This window comes from Leptonychotes weddellii, chromosome 6, assembly GCF_054177405.1.
Source record: "Leptonychotes weddellii isolate Sample4059 chromosome 6, ASM5417740v2, whole genome shotgun sequence".
In the NCBI taxonomy this organism is placed as follows: domain Eukaryota; kingdom Metazoa; phylum Chordata; class Mammalia; order Carnivora; family Phocidae; genus Leptonychotes; species Leptonychotes weddellii.
The window spans coordinates 98,246,571-98,265,186 of record NC_138374.1 but is presented as its reverse complement, the minus strand read 5'-3'; the positions used below and the strand labels follow the sequence as shown (position 1 = coordinate 98,265,186).

The window sequence follows — 18,616 nt, the reverse complement described above, 5'->3', positions numbered from 1 at the left end:
TTTTCTATTCTGTTCTCTACTGTTTCAATTATAGAGGTGGTATAATATGTTTTAACATTAAAACCACGATGAGCTACCGTTTCATACCTACCACGTTGGTAAATGTCTGTCAGCATCAAGCACTGGGCAAGGATATAGAGCAGAGGGAATATGCATATGATTCTGGTGCAGAGGGAATATGCATATGATTCTGGTGATAGTGGAAACTGGTATAATGGTTTTGGAAAGAAGTTTGGAATTCCTTGTAAAATGGTCCCCTGATCCTCTTAGTCTTCGGGGTAGCAGAGCAAATTGCAAGCCTGGAGTGGGAGCGGTTTTGTCTCATAACTTTATAGCTTGTCATTCTGATACTATTTTTTTTTTTTATATAAGTGGGGTTATGAAGAAGATTGGGAAACACAGCCTTAGAAACTCTTACACATCTGTAGGAATGCTTACAGTGAAATACTGAAATAGGTCTATAGGCCTACTAAGCAGTATATTGAGAAAAGAAATTGTGCTACATTTATAATAAACAGCAGTGAGAATAACGTACAATGGTGCATATCAACAGGGATGAATCTCATAAGCATAATGTTGAGTGGAAAAGCAAGATAGAAGAATAATACAGCGTGATTCCATTTATGTAAAATTCTAAAAAATGCTGAACTAAAGCAACACATTCTTTAAGGATTGACTCATATATGGGAAGATTATAAAGAAAAGTAAGGGAACTAGTAACATAAAATGCAGGAGAACAGTGATTACTTCTGGGGGTGAAGGATAGGGTCTGATTAGGAATAGCTACACCTGGGGCTTCAAAGGTGCTTGCAGTGTTCTACAGGTAGGTACATAGAGACGTTCATTTTGCTTTTGTCCATTGAATTGTACATATGTTATGTGATTATTTCATAACAAAAGAGAAGGAGAACAACAACAAAAGTCCAGACCCAGGAATAGGCTAGATTACTCAGAACTCAAGTAATTAAATTTATGCTTGAGAAAGACTTCTGTTAGATATGAAACACTTGGCTTTTTCATTTCTTATTTAGGGACAATTACTTTTTTTTTTTTTTTAAGACACTTTTTTTTTTAGTGTCTGGGTCAGGCAGCAAGAAATATGTTCTTGTGTGGTGTACACACACGAGTGACTTACATCACCAGGTACAACAACACACAGTCATGGGTTCTTTGACACTTAAGTGATTTTTTTTTAACCATTTATGCAAAATATCATCATGGTCAATTCTAAACTTTATTCAGAGAGAGGTGACTTTTGAAGGGACATCATAAATAGGAAACATTTGTTACACATGTGCTATATGCCAGATGCAGCATGTACATGAACTCATTTAACCTACGTAGTGGTCCTGTGAGAATTACATATGGGCTTCGTGTTACTGATGAATAAACTGATGCTCAGAGAGGTTAAGCCACACAGGAAATTACGTGATGTCAGAAAGTCAGCGGGAAATACATGATGGGGTTTTCATGAAGGTTTGGCCCCAAGTCCCATGTTCCCAACTTCTATTCCAGAGTATCTTTTTAACAACTTCGGGTGATAATCTATGCTTTTGCTCGATGGCGGTCCATCCTAGAAAGTTGGTATTTTTACCCTTAAAATTTCAGAGAGGAAATCCTTGAATCTCTTGTGGCGGTTCTTCACTATGTCAACAGGAATTTTTAACATCAGTTCAAGTTTGCTCTGTGATGTGTGCTTTCAGACACTTGGTGGCCTTAAAGGATTCGGCTGGGTGATGGGACACCTGATGGGGCTGGTTTCTGTTTGTTTTCTGATTTGAAGGCTCTCCTAGTTTCTGATTCTTAAGATTAGCCTGAACCCCCCAAACCTGTCCTGACTATGCCTGTGCAAAACTTTTGTAGCCCATCTTCCCTTCTGGTGTTGAGATTTTATGTATCTATTTCTGCAACTTGTCAAAATTTTAAAACCGTTTTTTCCCCCTTGTTCTTCGAAGATTACCTTATGTATCCCAAATTGTGATGTCAGCAAATGAAACGCATTCTCTGACCTCTTTTTTTTTTTTTTTTAAGATTTATTTATTTTAGAGAGAGAGCGAGCACGGGGGGGTGGGGGGCAGAGGGAGAGGGAGAGAGAATCCTAAGCAGGACTCCGAGCTGAGTGGGGAGCCCCATGCGGGACTTGATCCCACGACCCTGCCATCACGACCTGAGCTGAAACTGAGAGTCAGGCGTTCAACGGACTGTGCCACCCAGTGCTGCCCACCCCCTGTCTTTTATCTGAGTCATTATTTGACATGGTCTGATCAGACCCAGCACTAATAATTATCATTATGCTTTGAAGTTTGCTTTCAAAATCCTCCCATTGCTACATTCTCTTCTTTCCACTGGTATTTTCATGACATGACACAGCAGATGAAGGGGATAGGGTGGGAAGGAGCATTCAAATAAGCATTTGGTTGCCAGGGATCCTGGTTCACTCGGGAACTGTGACTTCCCCAAAGTGATGCAGACATTATGGCAGAGCTCCTTGGGATCTCTGTCCAGTAGCATTTTCCTCTTTAGGTTCGTGTGCCTTCAGTTTTGGAGCCGACCGAAGCTCCTAAGGCTGCTGGGCTCCTTTCTGTGGGGGCTGGTAGACTTGTCTCAAGGGCATGAATGTGGCGAAAAACTGTCTTCTAATCAAAATCAGAAGGTCAGTGCAAAGTGAAGATGGCAGATCTCCAGCTTGTCTTGTGATCTGTGGATGTGTGTGTGCCTTTCAAGCCCTAGGAGGATAGTTTTTATAACACCAAAGCTATCTTTATATCTCCCTTCTATTTTCATTATATTTGAGTCTCTACCAAGTTTGCTTTAGGTTCTAATGTCAAGAAAATACTTCCCCTTCATATAATCTCAAATGAGAGTTTTAGGATGCTCTGTGTGAAGATACAATCCCTTGCGAGTGTTTTGGTTTTTCAGTTTTTATTATAACAGCTAAGACTAACCCACGTTTCAAAGGAACCAGATAGAATTAAATAAACTCCCGTGATTAGCAAGGAAGTAACATGAGTATATCCAGAGATGAAATGCCTGTGAGATTCCTACTTGTTTTCTGTTACTTGTTTAGATCTTATAATAATGATTTTTGGGGGTTCTTCTTTGGCATGTCCGGTGTTTTTGCCATAAGCATCCTTGCTGCAGGCATTTTCACTGCAAACATTTTCACCAAATAATTAATTGGCCATAAGGCGATTTTGCTGTAAAAGATAAAAATCACACACACAAAAAAGAGGGACATTCATTAAAAAGGACATAAAGAAATATGAAAAATAAGCGACAAAAATAAAAAGACTTAATTGCGAAATACAGTATGTTTGTATACATTCAAGGTGTGTAGTATGGATTCATGGCACTACTGTGCAAATAACTGATTTTTTGTTTTGGTGGCTTGCACTTAAGCCCTGTTTTTGGAGTCTTTTGTTCATAGCATTATACTTTTTTTTTTTGCTTGTTGATTTATCTCCTCATTCAGCATCACACTTTTTCTTTTTTTGCTAATATTTCTTTCTTTATTCTAAGGCATAGCTGTTTCCAAGTACTAGAATGTATATTTGTAAATGAGTTCTTGTTGTATTGTGTGGTGAAAACCTACACTGTTCTTGGCATCTTGTCACCTGTCTGTTGATAGAGGTTCCAAGGTTCCATGGGAAATGTGTATTCAAAACTCTGTGCTGCTGTCTAGACGATTGTGAGGGTTAAATTTTATATAATATAAAACGGGAGTATTGCATAAATGGAGAAATGAAACTAAACTGTCAGCCGGTTGATGAAACCAACAGACTGTCAAACCACACTTTCAACCAGTTATTTTTTTTTTTTTTATCTTTTATGCAGAATTGCCTTATGGCCAATTAATTGGTTATGCGGCAAAAAGGCTTGCATCAAAGATGCTTACAGCCAAACTACCTAGAACCTTTCTTTGAATCTTAGCTGTTGTCCATCCCAAAGGTGGGATTAGAGTGAGGGTGAGGGGTAATGTCCTTGGAAGAGAAAAAGAAGCGCTTGTATTTATGATCAAGTGTTGTGCATTGGGAAATAACATTTATACTAGAACGTGTGGCAGGTTATTTGTTAAGTGGCAGAGAGGCTCCGAATTCCGAGGGAAATGCAGTTAAATTCAGTTCAGTTGGCGCTGCTTGTCTTCTCCATATGGGCTGAAGATAACCTTGTCATCTACAGAAATGCATTCAGATTGTTTTCCAGATCGCTCCTTTAAAGGACTACTGAGGAAGGACATGGGCTTCACTCTGTTACATTGTGCTTTAGTGAGCCAGCCTCATGTATGTGGAAGAGTAAGGGAAGAGAGTAAGTGGATTTTTCCCCTCCCCACACGATCCCCCTTTCTCTATGGAATTGAGTCTTTGATTTGGAACTGTGACTATAATATTTTATATGTCTAAAATGAGTGAGACAAATTAAATAGGTGCCTAAAATGGTATTTCCCATAATTGAATGAATATGCAACTACATTTGGTAACATTTAATATGAAAAACTCAGAAAATCTCTCAGGTGAGATTTTCTTTCTAAGCAAAACAAAACTTTCCCCATGGGTTCCAACCTGTGCTCTGTCACGTCCACTTAGCTTCGTGTATGCATCTGTTAAACACATGCGTGCACAGTAGTTCAGAAATCCACAAACACCATCTTCCCTCGGAAATAAATAAAATACATCCGTTTGGGTTATTTTGATAGTTCTTATCCATCTCTTACCTGCTTACCTTTGAGGCATAATGGCTTCTTGTTTTTTTGTTTTGTTTTGTTTTTTTAGGTCAGTAAGGAGGGATGGGGGCATTTAAGGAAATGTACCAGGTCTCTAGCAAATCATCTGTGGCCGTTGGGATGCCATAACGAGCATTAGGTTTGACCTGAGTGTTTATCTTTTTTTATCAGGTATAAAGAAGTCTAAAATAAAAAGTTACATATCTTCATTGCACTGACAGATACGTTACGGTCATGAGGAAGTCATGGTGAAGAAGACCCAGGGTCTGGTTTTTGCATCGCATGGGCATATGGATTCCAACGTAGATGTGCTTATGGGTGTCAGATAGAGAAGGGAGCCATGACCTTCCACTCTTAGGGGTTAGAAGTCAATCAGGTGATCTGTGAGGAGTCTGAGTTCTCATTTTCCCTTTTTACTAACCTGGCTCTAACCTTGTTACCTGAGATGATCAACACAAGAAAGAGTAGTAGTTGGAGAATTAATAACTCAGTGATAATTATACTGAGATTGGGCAGATCAGGATGAGAAAAGTGTCCTAAATAGAAATTGTAGGCAACTCTGTCAGGACCCCTCTCACTCTTGAGAGCTTCTTCTGTATCTTCACTTGATAAACCTCTATGGCTTTACTCACAAACAAATAAATAAACAGATAGACAGATAGAAATTGTAGCAATTCAGTATTTCCTTGCCAAGTAGGTAGATGACTCAGTGCACTCGGTAATACATTAAAATTGTTTTATCAAAACTGGAAAGCGTGTGTTAATATTGTAACATCGCAGTGGGCGATGGTTTATTTTTGTTGGTGGTAGTATATTTGCAGGTCAAACATAAAGCCTGAACTGAAACATTACTTTTCATTACCGAGACGGACAGCTGAATGAACAGAGGAGGTGAGTAAATTTATTTTGCTGCAGCAGCCCTGGGTATGGAGGGTTTGTGCTTGTTGGCAAACCCTGCCTCCAAAGAGACTTACTTCTATGTCTCAACAGTGGGACCCATTCTATCAGGGAGAAAACACTGCTCTATTGGATTTTTTTATTGCCTTGATTTTTTTTTTTTTAATTCATCGTTAGTATTTTGACTCCCAGATCAACAAAGGGTTATTTGGGTCATTTGCTAGGGCCTGGAGCTTTGCTAAATTGAGCTATAAGTCAAAATGTTTATAATCAAGGAGGAATTTTTATCTGTATTTGTAAGGAATAAAGAATCCCTGGTAAGCACTTAGAAATAGGAATAGTCACTGTGCCGCTAAACAGATAGAATGTGAAGGCAGATCCCCCCTGCAGGCTTTCCCATCCTTTGGGGATAGTCTGACCTTTGAAAAAGCTGTTGTAAGCCTGGTCAGGTTTCACCACCTTTTCTCCAGCATCCCAATCTGATGAAGCCTCATGCATAACAAAAATGGCAAATTAGGGTCCTTTTATTTAGTTCTGACAAAGCTCCATCAGAAAATTTGAGAACAAAGTCTATGCCTTCATCACACAGCTATTCTCACAGTGACCTAATGGGTTTGGATATCAGCATCCTTTCTGTACTAGACTACCAAGAGTTATTTCAGCTGAGAAAATGAAATGTGGAGAGCCTCCAACATTTCTGTCTTCTATTCAGCATTTTGGGTTTTTTTGTTTTTGTGTTTTGTTTGTTTGTTTTTCATTCTTACTCGATGTTCAAAGAAAGTTTTCTTCGGCATGTTTTGTAGTGTGGGGATGATCTCCAGCCAGCAATTGGCTAACCTCTTGGCTTGTAGTTTCTATTCTGTCCAGGTGAGCTTCAGTGGAGGGCCAGAAATCTGCTCTGCTTGTGTTTGTCAGTGAGTAGGCTCTTGTGTTGGAATTGATTCTGATCTTCAGCCTTTGTAGAAGGAAAGCACCTCACACTACTGGGGAGGAAATAAATGAAATGAGGTAGTAATGGAATGCAGGTGGGATGTGGGCTTTAGATGGCGAATGGGAGGACGGCAGGTGGGGTGTCACATAATCCCTTCCCAGGTGTCCTACAGGAATACAGGGCTTCCTAATGGATCTTGGCAAATTAAAACAAAAAGAATAAGAAGAAAGTGATCTTTACCAAAGTAACATAACTCTCGTGGTCATGAATTAATAGTTCTTTACAGACCACCAATTAATAACTCCCTGTGGCGTGAGGTCTTTGGTCCACACGGCCTGCCCTTTCTTTATAGCTCACTGCCTACCAAGCACATTGCCTGGTTCATGGCAGGCCTCCACAAATCGTGCAGAATTGAATTAAATGTTATGGCGACTCCAGGGACTCTGGGTATTCATTGTTTCATTTCCCTTCTCTGTGGGTTGCTGAGTAATATCTCACTGTTCTAAGCTACAGTCTCAGTTGGCTTTGCTCTTATTTATGCCCTTTCTCAAGTAGCACTGCAGAGTAGCTACCACGGAAAAGAATCAAAACATTTATATATATTTGCATAATGTCAGGGAAAGACATATAGCAGAATAGGGATAGAGTATGAAAAACTGGCGAACTTACGAGTGGTAAAAGTGATAGACTATGGAGAAGAAAGAGTAAGGACAGCAGGGAATTTATTTTTCCATTATAATAGAAATGAAGAGTCTGTTCTTAAATTTTAAAATAATATCTAATAAATATGCAGCAAGATTCTTCTTTTTAAAGGATTTATTGTGGGGCGCCTGGGTGACTCAGGTTAAGCATCTGCCTTTGGCTCAGGCCATGATCCTGGGGTCCTGGGATCAAGCCCTGTGTTGGGCTCCCTGCTCAGCTGGGAGTCTGCTTCTCCCTCTGCCCCTTCCGCTGCTCGTGCTCTCGATCTCTCTCTCAAATACATAAAAGCTCTAAAAAAAATAAAATAAAATAAAGGATATATTGTTCTGGCAAGCAAAAGCAAAGAAAAAGAACTACAATAGATAAAAGATCTGTGATTAGTTTGCTAATCTAGGAAATATGGCTCTGAAAGCAATGTCCTCATAATTATACCTGTGTCTGGATAGGTAAAGATGTTTCAAGAAGTCAGAATTTGTCTTGGGAGGAAGAGTTATGCTGAGACCAAAGATGTTTTTTAGGTGTATATGTTGGATTTCATACTCTAATAATTTTTTAACGTGTTGAATGATTTTGATCAAATATGTTAACAGCACAAGAAATAGCTTAGATTCAGCCTTTGGTTTGGTAGGCAGTGTTGAAACAGTAATGAAAGCCAGTTCATTTCCAGTGTATTTCTGTATATTGAAATGAATCACAACGAATTTTAGGTGGATGAAGGTGGCTAATGGTATATGACAGTATTGAGCGAGAACTTGTGGTCAGTTTTCAGATTTTCTCCTAATATATATATATACTGTGGATTAATTTTATGTGATGTAATAAAAGTTAATTTGCCAAAATATATTTTTTCCCCTAAATCTCTGTATCAATTAGAGTTGTTTCTCTCAGGCAATTCTAAAATCTTATAGAGATAATATTAATGAAATATTTCTAATTTAGAGAAAATGCCCTATTGATTCTATTTTATTGCCAATGTTTTTTTGTTTTGTTTTGGTTTGGTTTTGCTTTTTAGAGAGGGAGAGAGAGGGTTGGGGAGAGGGAGCAGAGGGAGAGGGAAAGAGAAAATCCCTAGCAGGCTCCACACCCAGCTCAGGGCTGGATCTCACGACCCTGAGATCATGACCTGAGCTGAAATCAAGAGTCAGATGCCTAACTGACTGAGCCACCCGGCATGCTGCCAGTGATTTTTGGTTTCAATAAACATGGAGACTTAAACATGAATGCATGTGGCTTACAGGGACGTTTATGATCAAATGCAAGAATCAGTGAGGTCCTATCTAGTTCTTTGGTTTTGGCATTAAGCAGGCTTGGAAAACCTGCTGGCTTTTCTAGGCTCTAAAAGGGCTTTTCTGCAGATGGACTAGGGAATATTACCCCCTTATTCATGATTGCAAAATAAGAATATTTATCTATATTTTGCTGTAAAGTGTGGCCACTGGGCAGCTTTCTGTGCTACTTTCAAATTAGGGTGTGGTTAAGTTCAGTGATCTTAAAACCAACGTAGCTGAAAGCTCTTGGTTATATGAATTTCTTTTTAAATGCCCCATCCTGAGTTTATTATGAGAGATTACCAGGTTCTGTATGTTATTTCTGTCACAAGCTAAAATTTGTCCTCAGTCCACTAAGCTCGCCTCACTGTTGCAGACCTGGATGCGAGATTCAAAACTTATGTGATGCTTTCCTGGCGCTAATCACGTACCTGACATTAGGCAGAGATGAGTGAACATGTAGAAACTATTTGATATGGAGGTTTATGATCGAATAAAATTTCAGAGAGAACTGTGATGTAGAGGCATAATTTACCATCTACTCTGTCTTCCTTTATTGTTGCATACAGATGGCTTTTTAATGGGACGGACTGTGTGACAACGATGACATCATTGGGTGCTTTTTACATTTCTGTGTTTTTAGTTGAATTATTTTACTTCCCGAATCCCCATTTTTCAATAATCCTGCCAGATAGGATTTTCTTAGTTAACAATGAAGCCAGGTTTAAATACCACTCCAAAGAAGACAGCACTACCATCTACTGCTAAGTGGAGAGGATGAACCCCTCAGGATTGTCAGCAAGCCAGCAGTGGGTTTTCTAGTGTAAGGAATGTGTGCTTGAAGATAGAAATTATGGACTCAGGGTAATGTGAACATGTCTGCATGCTTGGGAACATCGTGACAGGTGGTGAATGCTTGGGGGAAGCCTCATGCAGGATAAACATTGCTTAGGTACTTACTTGTCTGTTTCTTAACGAAACACGTTAATAAAGACGAAGAAAGCAGAACAAAAGTGGCATACGGATCACACAGAGGAAACCAGAAGAGTGTTAAAATCTAGAAAGGCATTCAGTAAGTCTCTGCCTAATTATGTGAAAGGTAGTCTGCAAATCTGGCCCTGAGTTTCCCTGTAGCCATGTGAGAGGAAGAAACATTATCAATGACAAGATTCAGTTATAGGATAAAAATATATCTTTGCTTCTCCTCACACGGAGAGAAATGCATATGGAGAGAAAGGGACACGGAGTGAGGACAGTTCAACTTTGCTTGGGAAAAATCCAGATTTCTTCCTGAGCCTTTTCTAGAGATACTTCTGATTGATTACTGCAGGTGGGGAGCAATGTCAGACATTACATTTATACATCTGGAGGGATTAACTCTCTAGATACAGTCATCCCAAAACCCTGAGAGCAAGCGAAAGAAATCCAATCTCTGCTGTTTTTTCTGTTATCTCTTTGGAGGACTTGTGTTACTGGGGTGATCCTGCAGGGTCCTCCATGAGTAGTTTCTTGAATTCTTCAAGCAAAGGAGTGATTGGGGCTTCACGCATGTTTTGATGTGTATATATGTGCACGTGTGATGAAACGTACGTGGCACAATTTCTTAAAACACGAGTATTTGTCATCAGACTCCAGAGGTGAAGCCCATCCTCGAATCCTGATAAAAATTATGAAGTGTATTTGCAGTCAGTTGTTAAATTTATCTGAACTAAATCTCACAGAATTAATGATGATTAAAGTGTGGGAGTGAGTAGCTGCTATGGATCAGGATAGAACTCCTGTATTAACATTTTAACGATGCCAGAGTTGATTTTTTTCTCTTTAGGTTCATAAAAGTGTTTGAAATCTGTAGAATATTTCTTTCTTATTTTGATCAGCTGCTGAGCTTGGCAATAAATCTCTGAAGTAGCTACGGTCAGACCTGAGTTACCAGGGAAGTATGTTTCTGAAAAATGCTCAGTAACCCAAGGCATTGAGTTTGTAGACATGGTTGACTATCTCATCAGCCCCTTGTTTACAGAGAACGCTGTGGGAATCTTAGCGATTGATGTAGGGAATGAAGTGAGAGAAATGTGTCAGCTTTGCCTTTACTCCCACTGCCTTCTCTGCCCTGAAAAAATATGGCCCATGTGTGCAAGTATGTGGGGCGGGGCACCTTCAAGTCTCTTTTTCTGCCTGGACTTTGCCAGAGAAGTCGAAAGGAAAGTGAAGGACAGAGGAGTCTCAAAGTCAGGGAGGAGGTGCCCTGGGGAGGCCCCTCTACCTCGCGCTTGCATATTTCCCTGAAAAAAAGAAGTCCTCTCGTGTATACATTACAATTACTTGCTCCTTCCTTCCAGGTAAAGAAGTTGGTCATTGTGTACCTGCTTGTGTGGTTATTGATAATAACCTAGTACTTATGTACGCACTGAGAGGTTTTTGTATCAATTATGCGACTTGAGAACTGAAGAGTCTACTTACATCCCTTCCTACTCCTACAGCGTCACACCGGACCCAGAAGTTAATGTTGTTTAATAGATGCATATTGAATTAATTTGATTTTAGACCCTAGAAAACCATCCTTGGACTGCTTCTGGAAGAGAGGGCCAACATTACTCAGTGGAATCCTCATAGATCACTGGTCATAGCTGTGGACCCTAACGCCTGACCCATGGGAACTTGAATTAACTGGAGGAGCCCTTCAAATGGAAAAATTGATATTAGAAAGGTAAACTCAGCCTAACCAAACCACAAATTTGACAGTAAACATTCCAATTCCATGGTCTGTTTTTATTCTATTACATATAGTTAGCTTTATTTAGTATCCTTGATCGACTTGCTTTTTGTTGATATTATTCCTTTGTTAGAATATGAGAAAACCATTTGTCAGTTTTATGATTTAGGAACTAAAACTGACACTTTTTATTGCTAGTTTATTGCCCCTTTTGGCCACTGTTTTCTTCTTACCTGTATAAAGGGAAAGCAAAACACCTTTGCCTCCATTATTTCATTTTTCATTCTTGCAAATCATTTGTTTTGTTAGGTCAGGGTACATTTGATGAAGATCAATGCTTATTAAACAGTGCGCTGGTTGTTAGATTGGCCATATGTATGATTTTATACTCCTGTCTTCTTGGAATATTAATTTTGGAAATGATAAGACATACATTTCTGGGGTTCTTCCTAATCCCCCCAACCCAGACATAGCACTGTTCTAGGCATTGGAGATACAGCAGTGGGCGTGACCATTGAGTAAATTTGGGGGATATGGATCAGAGATGGGCATGAATGGTGTTCTTTATGTATTTAAAGAACACTCCCCAGGAATACAGGAGGCACGATCCCTGCTGTTGGATTTGCTACTAATTAGCAGTATGATCTTGAAAAACCATGTAGCCTCTTTGGACCTATTTTCCTTATGATTTATGGCTGGGTAATGGTCAAGACAAGTTTTCAAACTTCAGTGCACATCAGAATGACCTCGGAAGCTCATTGAAATGACAGTTCATGGACTCTACCAACAGATCATCTGTTGTGGAAGGTCTGGGATGGAGCCCAGGAATTTGCTTTTTTTTTTTTTTTCTTTGCATGTTCTGTTCTGGTGGACATGGACTGTGGGCCACACTGTCAAAAACATCTGGTGTAGGTCATTGTTTTCCAAACTGTGGGAAGTGCCCCATTAATGAGTCATGAAATCAATTTAGTAGACTTTGAAAAGCCTTATAAAAATGAAATAGAAGAGAAGATATCAGAGGCATCTTGGGGGCAAGTAAAATGAGAAAGCCACCATCTACATTTTTAGGGGTTTGCTAGAGCAACACTCCACTTCCAGGCATCTAGAAGACTGTTATGCCTACTCTCTGCTAATTGACCTGAATGTGCAAATAGGAGCTGTGGAGTTCATCTTTTTCCTGGAGAATTGATTATTTCAAGAAGATGAATTGACTTGGGATGGAAGTTTTAATACTGATAGCCACCACCATGGCCCCAGGATAGAAATGGTGATTCCACTGTGGCTAGGGAAGCTTGTTCTCGGTATCATAACATAGACGTATTCCTGTTATAATATAATAGGAAACCCTGCCCCCTTCCACTTACTGAAAACTGAAAATAATAGTCCCAGGCCTAAAAGATTGCTAAGGATAAATTCCATCTTCACCGCCACAAAACCATCCTCCTAAATAGATGACTTACTCAAGGAGATTTAGATGGTTAATCTTGGCAAACTGAACATCTCTCTTTCTCTCTTCGCTAATATTTGCTCAATAAATATCTATTGGATGGATGCTCTCGAAATCCACTTTAATTCTAAGATGCTAAAGAAGACTTTACTTTCATGCATTTGATCACTTGCTCCTTGAGGGAATCATATATTTTAATATTTTTTGCTATCACAGTGAATGATTTAAATTAATGAGAATGATGGTGGAAAAAGGATAAAATTTTGTGAAAATTAATCAAAATGTTAAATTAAGGGCAGTTGGCAGAATTTATTAATATAATTTATTGCATATACTCATATGTGTGTCCAAGTGGGAAAAACTGTCTTCGGAGTAGCTTTGATTCATTTTGTACTAATTTTAAAGATCTTGCCATTTGCTTAAAAACAACCAAAAACCAAGACTATCCATCACCAAACACTTTTTGAACTTTTTTGTGCGTTTGCCTTCAGAGTCTGGTTATGGTCCTCATAAGAAAACCAGTTTTATTACTTTAATGGTCACACCTCATTTTTATGAAAAACAATATTACTCAACATGATTACCTACATTATTTGGAAAGCTTGGGCTCTAAAGGCCTTTTGGGTGCTTCCCAGAATCAAATACATCTTCAGAGAATGACAACTTACTGTCTCTGAGCTATTGAAATGGAAACAGCTCAGAAAGAGGAGTCGCAAACATTGGAGCAGCTTCTTCATGTTACTGGAAGACATGCTGCTTTCTAAAGGTGACCACTCCAAAAGCCTGTACTCTTAAATGTAAAATTTATGAAACATTTGTGTTTATTTATTTATTTATTTTGCAATTTATTATTATTATTTTTTAAAGTTTTTTTTTTGACAGAGAGAGAGAAAGCACAAGCAGGGGGAGGGGGCAGAGAGAGAGGGAGAAGCAGGCTCCCCGCTGAACAGGGAGCCCAACGTGGGGATCGATCCCAGGACCCTGAGATCTTGACCTGAACCAAAGGCAGACGCTTAACCGACTGAGCCACCCTGGTGCTCCGAAACATTTGTTTTTAAACAAAACTTGGTCATGCTTGCTCAATAGTGAGACTGTAGTTGTCAGTAAAGGGTCCAGAAAAGAGAGACCATAATTAGGCCAGTGACAAGAACTTGAATGGGCCTTATCTGTGATTCCTTCAAGGAATGAATGGTTGAATGAATGAAAAGTCACCTTTTTTTTTTTTTTTTTTTTGGGGGGGGTGAAGCTGGTATTTCCATTGATCTATACTCTACCTCTATGTTTGGGGCTCAGCTGAAAGCATGGTGCTTGACAGCATGTCAGAAGGGTGGTACCTAGGTGAGGCAGGGCATGCTATACCCTAGGTGGATTACTGTCAAAGCCCTTTTCAGTGAAAAGAAAAGCTGCGTATAAAGAACATGGCCTTTGCTAGCATAAGGAAGAACAGTCAAAATTTAGAGCTGCTTCCATAGCGACAATGCTATTTTTCAAGTACAGTTAGAGCCTAGGTACACCCTTCCCCCAAAGGCATCCATGCGTCAAGATAGCTCTCAAAGTGGTTATGGAATACTTGTGAAGGCTTTTAATTAAAAATTCTTTTCCTAGGGACTGCCTGCTTGTTTTACATTACTAATAAAGTAAAAATTTCTACAGATAATAGACCTGTAAAATTAAGACTTTGGATTGCTCTCTTGATTAAAACCATTTAAGCAGGGATTTTAAATTTGGGGTTTTAATGATTATCACAAAAGGAATTCTTGGCATTTATGCATAATCTAATTTTAGATATTGAACTCACAATTTAGAATTATCAAGTAAAAGAAAAACTTCAGTTATCCGTGCGATACTTTGAAGTTCAGATATTTCTTCTGGATGAGGCAACGCCAACATGCGGGACTCTCCTTTTACCTCTGTCCACGGTCACTGAAGGCTCCCACCTCCCACCTCAGAAAGGTGAAAGCAGTGTCTGGTTGAGAAACCCCCAGGAGAATTTGGATAAGAAGATTTTATGGAATCAGATGGTTGGAATAGGCCGGGTCTGACTGGGACATAACGTTGTCGTGCCCTGTGTGTGGGAGTCGGGAGAACCCTCGGTTGGCCTTGCCCCCCAGGGTCTGGGGTTCAGGAGTCGGTTTAGGTGGTGATGGTAGCCTCAGGACGGGCATCCCAGCCTTGTCTAACCACACAGCCTATTCTGAGCCATAGAAGTGGGTGGCTGTTTTGGACCATTTCCCTCTCCGTGGGAAGAGAAGCTAACCCTTCCAGAAACTTTTGCTCATGGGCCGTGTCTCCTTTGTGGGTTGGCGTCAATGAAGACTTTGGTCCACCAGTAAGATGATTCAGAGAAAAGAGCTTCTGATAGAATTATCCTTTTTCTGTCATTCTCTGGGAACTGCTGAACTCAGCTGTCTGAGTTGACTCAGGTTTTGTTCTACTGGGCTTGTGTAATGGCTCTCAAAATACTCCTACCAACCTCAGAAATTGTGATCTGGAGCTGGTTGAATTTACAGCGTGCCTTTTTTTTGTAAATTCGTTATTTTTTGCAGATAGATTTTTCTCACTTAGTGAGTCTCAGAATCTGCAGCCAATAGTGCTGAGGCTCAGTGAAGGGGTCAGGGGCTATCCTGGTCACATAAGCAAGTCTTTAGGGAGACCGGTGCTGAGTTTAATCATGGCGTCTCCCTTTCAAGTTCTGTTGTTACTGGTTTGGTTTTAACAGTATCAGAATGATTTTATAAGAATGACCATATGTTTTATTATAAAAGTACAGTTTCTTGGGGCATCTGGGTGGCTCAGTTGGTTAAGCGACTGCCTTCGGCTCAGGTCATGATCCTGGAGTCCCGGGATCAAGTCCCACATCAGGCTCCCCGCTCAGCAGGGAGTCTTCTTCTCCCTCTGACCCTCCCCCTCTCATGCTCTCTGTCTCCCATTCTCTCTCTCAGATAAATAAATAAAACCTTTAAAAAAAAAAAAAAGTACAGTTTCTTTCACAAAATTTTGTTGCATTTATTTTTTTTTTTTTAGCCCAGATTTTCTCTGTATAATTAACTGTACCCTGGAGTCTTCCCATAACACAGCCATGGGGTCTCTGTTGTTTGTGCTAGTGAAGAGCGGAACCAGGTTTATGATGAAGGAGGCAGAATGGGGCGTCAGATGGCCCTGGATGTGCAGACAGCCCAGCATGGGCCCTCATAGGTCACAGTACGATCTTGGGTTACTCTCTTATCCTGTCTGAGCCTACATTTCCTTAGGCTCCTTAAAAAATTAGGGAGGAATGTAATGTCTTTCTAATTGGTGCTTGGTGATGATTAAATGAGAAAACACATCTAAAACATGGTACCTGGCTCATAGTAAATTCTCAATAAATGGTGGCAATTAATTAAATGTTTTTGAACTTGACAAATCAGTTTCTTGTGTTGGTATCTGTGGTGAAATAACCAGTTATCAGTTTGCCAAGCGGGAAGTACTGGATACTTCATGGAATCATAAGAAGTTAGAGCAATAGAAGACCTTATTTATTCATCCTACAAATATTTGCTGAACACCTGCTACATACTGAACACCTGAGATGCATCAGTTAACAAACACAAGCAAATTCCTGCCCTCAGGGAGCGTTCATTCTAGCTGGAAGAAACAAGCCAATAAACAAGAAACACAATAAAGAAATCAATTGTGTCATTTGTTGGAAAGTGGTAAGGACCATGGAGAAAGAAAAATAATGGAGTTTAAAAGACATATAATTTTAAACGAATCTAATTGGGAGGGAAACGTTTATTCAAATATTTGAAGGTGACAATTAGTCATGCAGATATTTGGGGGAAGAGCATTCCGGGCAGAGGGCAGCCAGAGCAGAGAGGCCAGTGTGTCTGGAGTTGGTGAGCAAAGGGACAATCAGGACGTGAGGACACAGGGGTCAGAATCTATAGTGGCCTGGAGGCCATTGTAGGGCTTTGGTTTTTACTCTGACAGGGAAGGTGAAGGGGGAGTTCTGAGCACAGGGATGACAAGATCTGACTTAGTTTTAATAGGATCAGTCTGGTGCTGTGCAGAACACAGTGGAGATGAAGAGCAGAGACCTTGGGGTCATCTTTAACTCCTTCATGTTAGAATAGAACTTGGAATTCGGGTTCAGATCCTGGGTCTGCATGTACCACTGTGGGCATCAGAGATCCCAACGTGAAGGAACTCTTCACAATATCCTACTACCTCTGAGAGCCAGATTTAGGCTTTGAAAGAAGGAAAAAGGCTGATTCCATTTATTTTACTAATGTGTCTTGGGGGGATGAAAGCTGAGGCCTTTTTTGTGCCCTAAAATTACTTGTGGAGTGTGTTTGTCCATATAGCTTTGGGTTTATAGACTGGGTACTTCAAATAAGAGTTGAGATTTCACCAGGTTGGCTGTGACATTTTATTAGACTTAAAATCTCTAGGTCTGGTTAGCTTTGTAGTTAGCTGTCAAGTACTTATGGAACCCAAGTACCTCAGTGGTGTTTAAAAGGGAAGTTTGTGATATTATATCACTTTTATTTAAAGAAAGTAAGCATTGCTAAGGGATCTAATTTTAGACTATTATGAGGAAAAAATGACTTAGTCTGATAGGTTTGCCTCCCCATTAGTCCTTCTTTATTTTTAACCTTGGCCAATATTTGATCCCTGTCTTTTTGTTTTTGGAGAAGCCCCCTAAATGTACTATTTGGCATAAAAATGTACTTTAATCCTTCTTGTTGCTTAACCTTAAGTTGCTAGAAATAAGTTAATCCCTTAACCCTCAAAGCCAAAAAATAATAATAAATTTTCTTTCAATTCTAATTTTCTAGGTTTTTTTTTTTAAAGATTTTATTTATTTATTTGAGAGAAAGAGTGCGAGTGAGAGAGCACAAGCAGAAGGAGCAGCAGAGGCAGACGGAGAAGCAGGCTCCCCATTGAGCAGGGAGCCCAACGCCGAGGACCCTGGGATCATGACCTGAGCCGAAGGCAGTCGCTTAACTGACTGAGCCACCAAGGCGCCCCTAATTTTCTAGGTATTTTTTTTTTTTAAAGATTTTATTTATTTATTTGAGACAGAGAGAATGAGAGACAGAGAGCATGAGAGGGAGGAGGGTCAGAGGGAGAAGCAGACTCCCTGCCGAGCAGGGAGCCCGATGCGGGACTCGATCCAGGGACTCCAAGATCATGACCTGAGCCGAAGGCAGTCGCTCAACCAACTGAGCCACCCAGGCGCCCCTTTCTAGGTATTTTTAAGCCAATTATTATTATTTTTTTAACATTTTATTTGTAAGTAATCTCTATACCCAACATGGGGCTCGAACCTACAACTGTGAGATCCAGTCATATGCTCTACTGACTGAGCCAGCGACACACGTCCCATGATTTTTTTTTTTTTAAATAAAGAGACCTGTAATAAAGATTAAATCAGTGCTTAGAGTACTCCTGAGAGGAGAGACGATTATATAATGTTTGGATCTTCTTGATCTTTTGCTTTTTTTCTATTAACGTTGCCTGCGTTATAGCCTCATATCTGCCTACCCCTTCTATAATTGGGCTGAAAGAAAGAAAAGAGATGGAATTCATATTTGCCTCTTTCCTTTAGTAACTTCACAGTTTCATCATTTTTTGGTGCATTTTCCCCCAGATCTGCTATCACAGTGGATTGATTGCATTCTTGATCAAAAGTTGGCCATGAAAAAAATAAAATTCCTTTAGTTTTTAAAATAAAACAATATTTGACATAGGCTGATGTTAGGAAATTTTTATTACGCTTCTGATAATTTTTATTTTATTTTTAATGTTTTAAAAGATTTATTTATTTATTTTAGAGAGGAGGAGAGTGTGAGGGGGAGGGGCGGGGTGGAGAGAGAAAATCTCCAGCAGACTCCCTGCTGAGCAGGAGGCTCACTGGGGGGTGGGGGGATCCTCAGTCTTACAACCCTGAGATCTT

General features: G+C 39.8%; 1 protein-coding gene across 6 annotated transcripts in view; it reads left to right on the top strand.

Moving 5' to 3' along the window:
• C6H1orf21 (chromosome 6 C1orf21 homolog) overlaps positions 1–18,616 on the top strand; it is a 213,772-nt gene that overhangs the window by 13,636 nt on the left and 181,520 nt on the right. The window contains exon 2 of one of the 6 annotated variants that reach the window (XM_081824723.1): positions 11,063–11,225. The exons of the other annotated variants lie outside the window; for them this stretch is intronic. The gene's annotated coding sequence lies outside the window, so the exon portion shown is untranslated. The remainder of the gene's footprint in view (positions 1–11,062; positions 11,226–18,616) is intronic. 6 annotated transcript variants of the gene reach the window in all.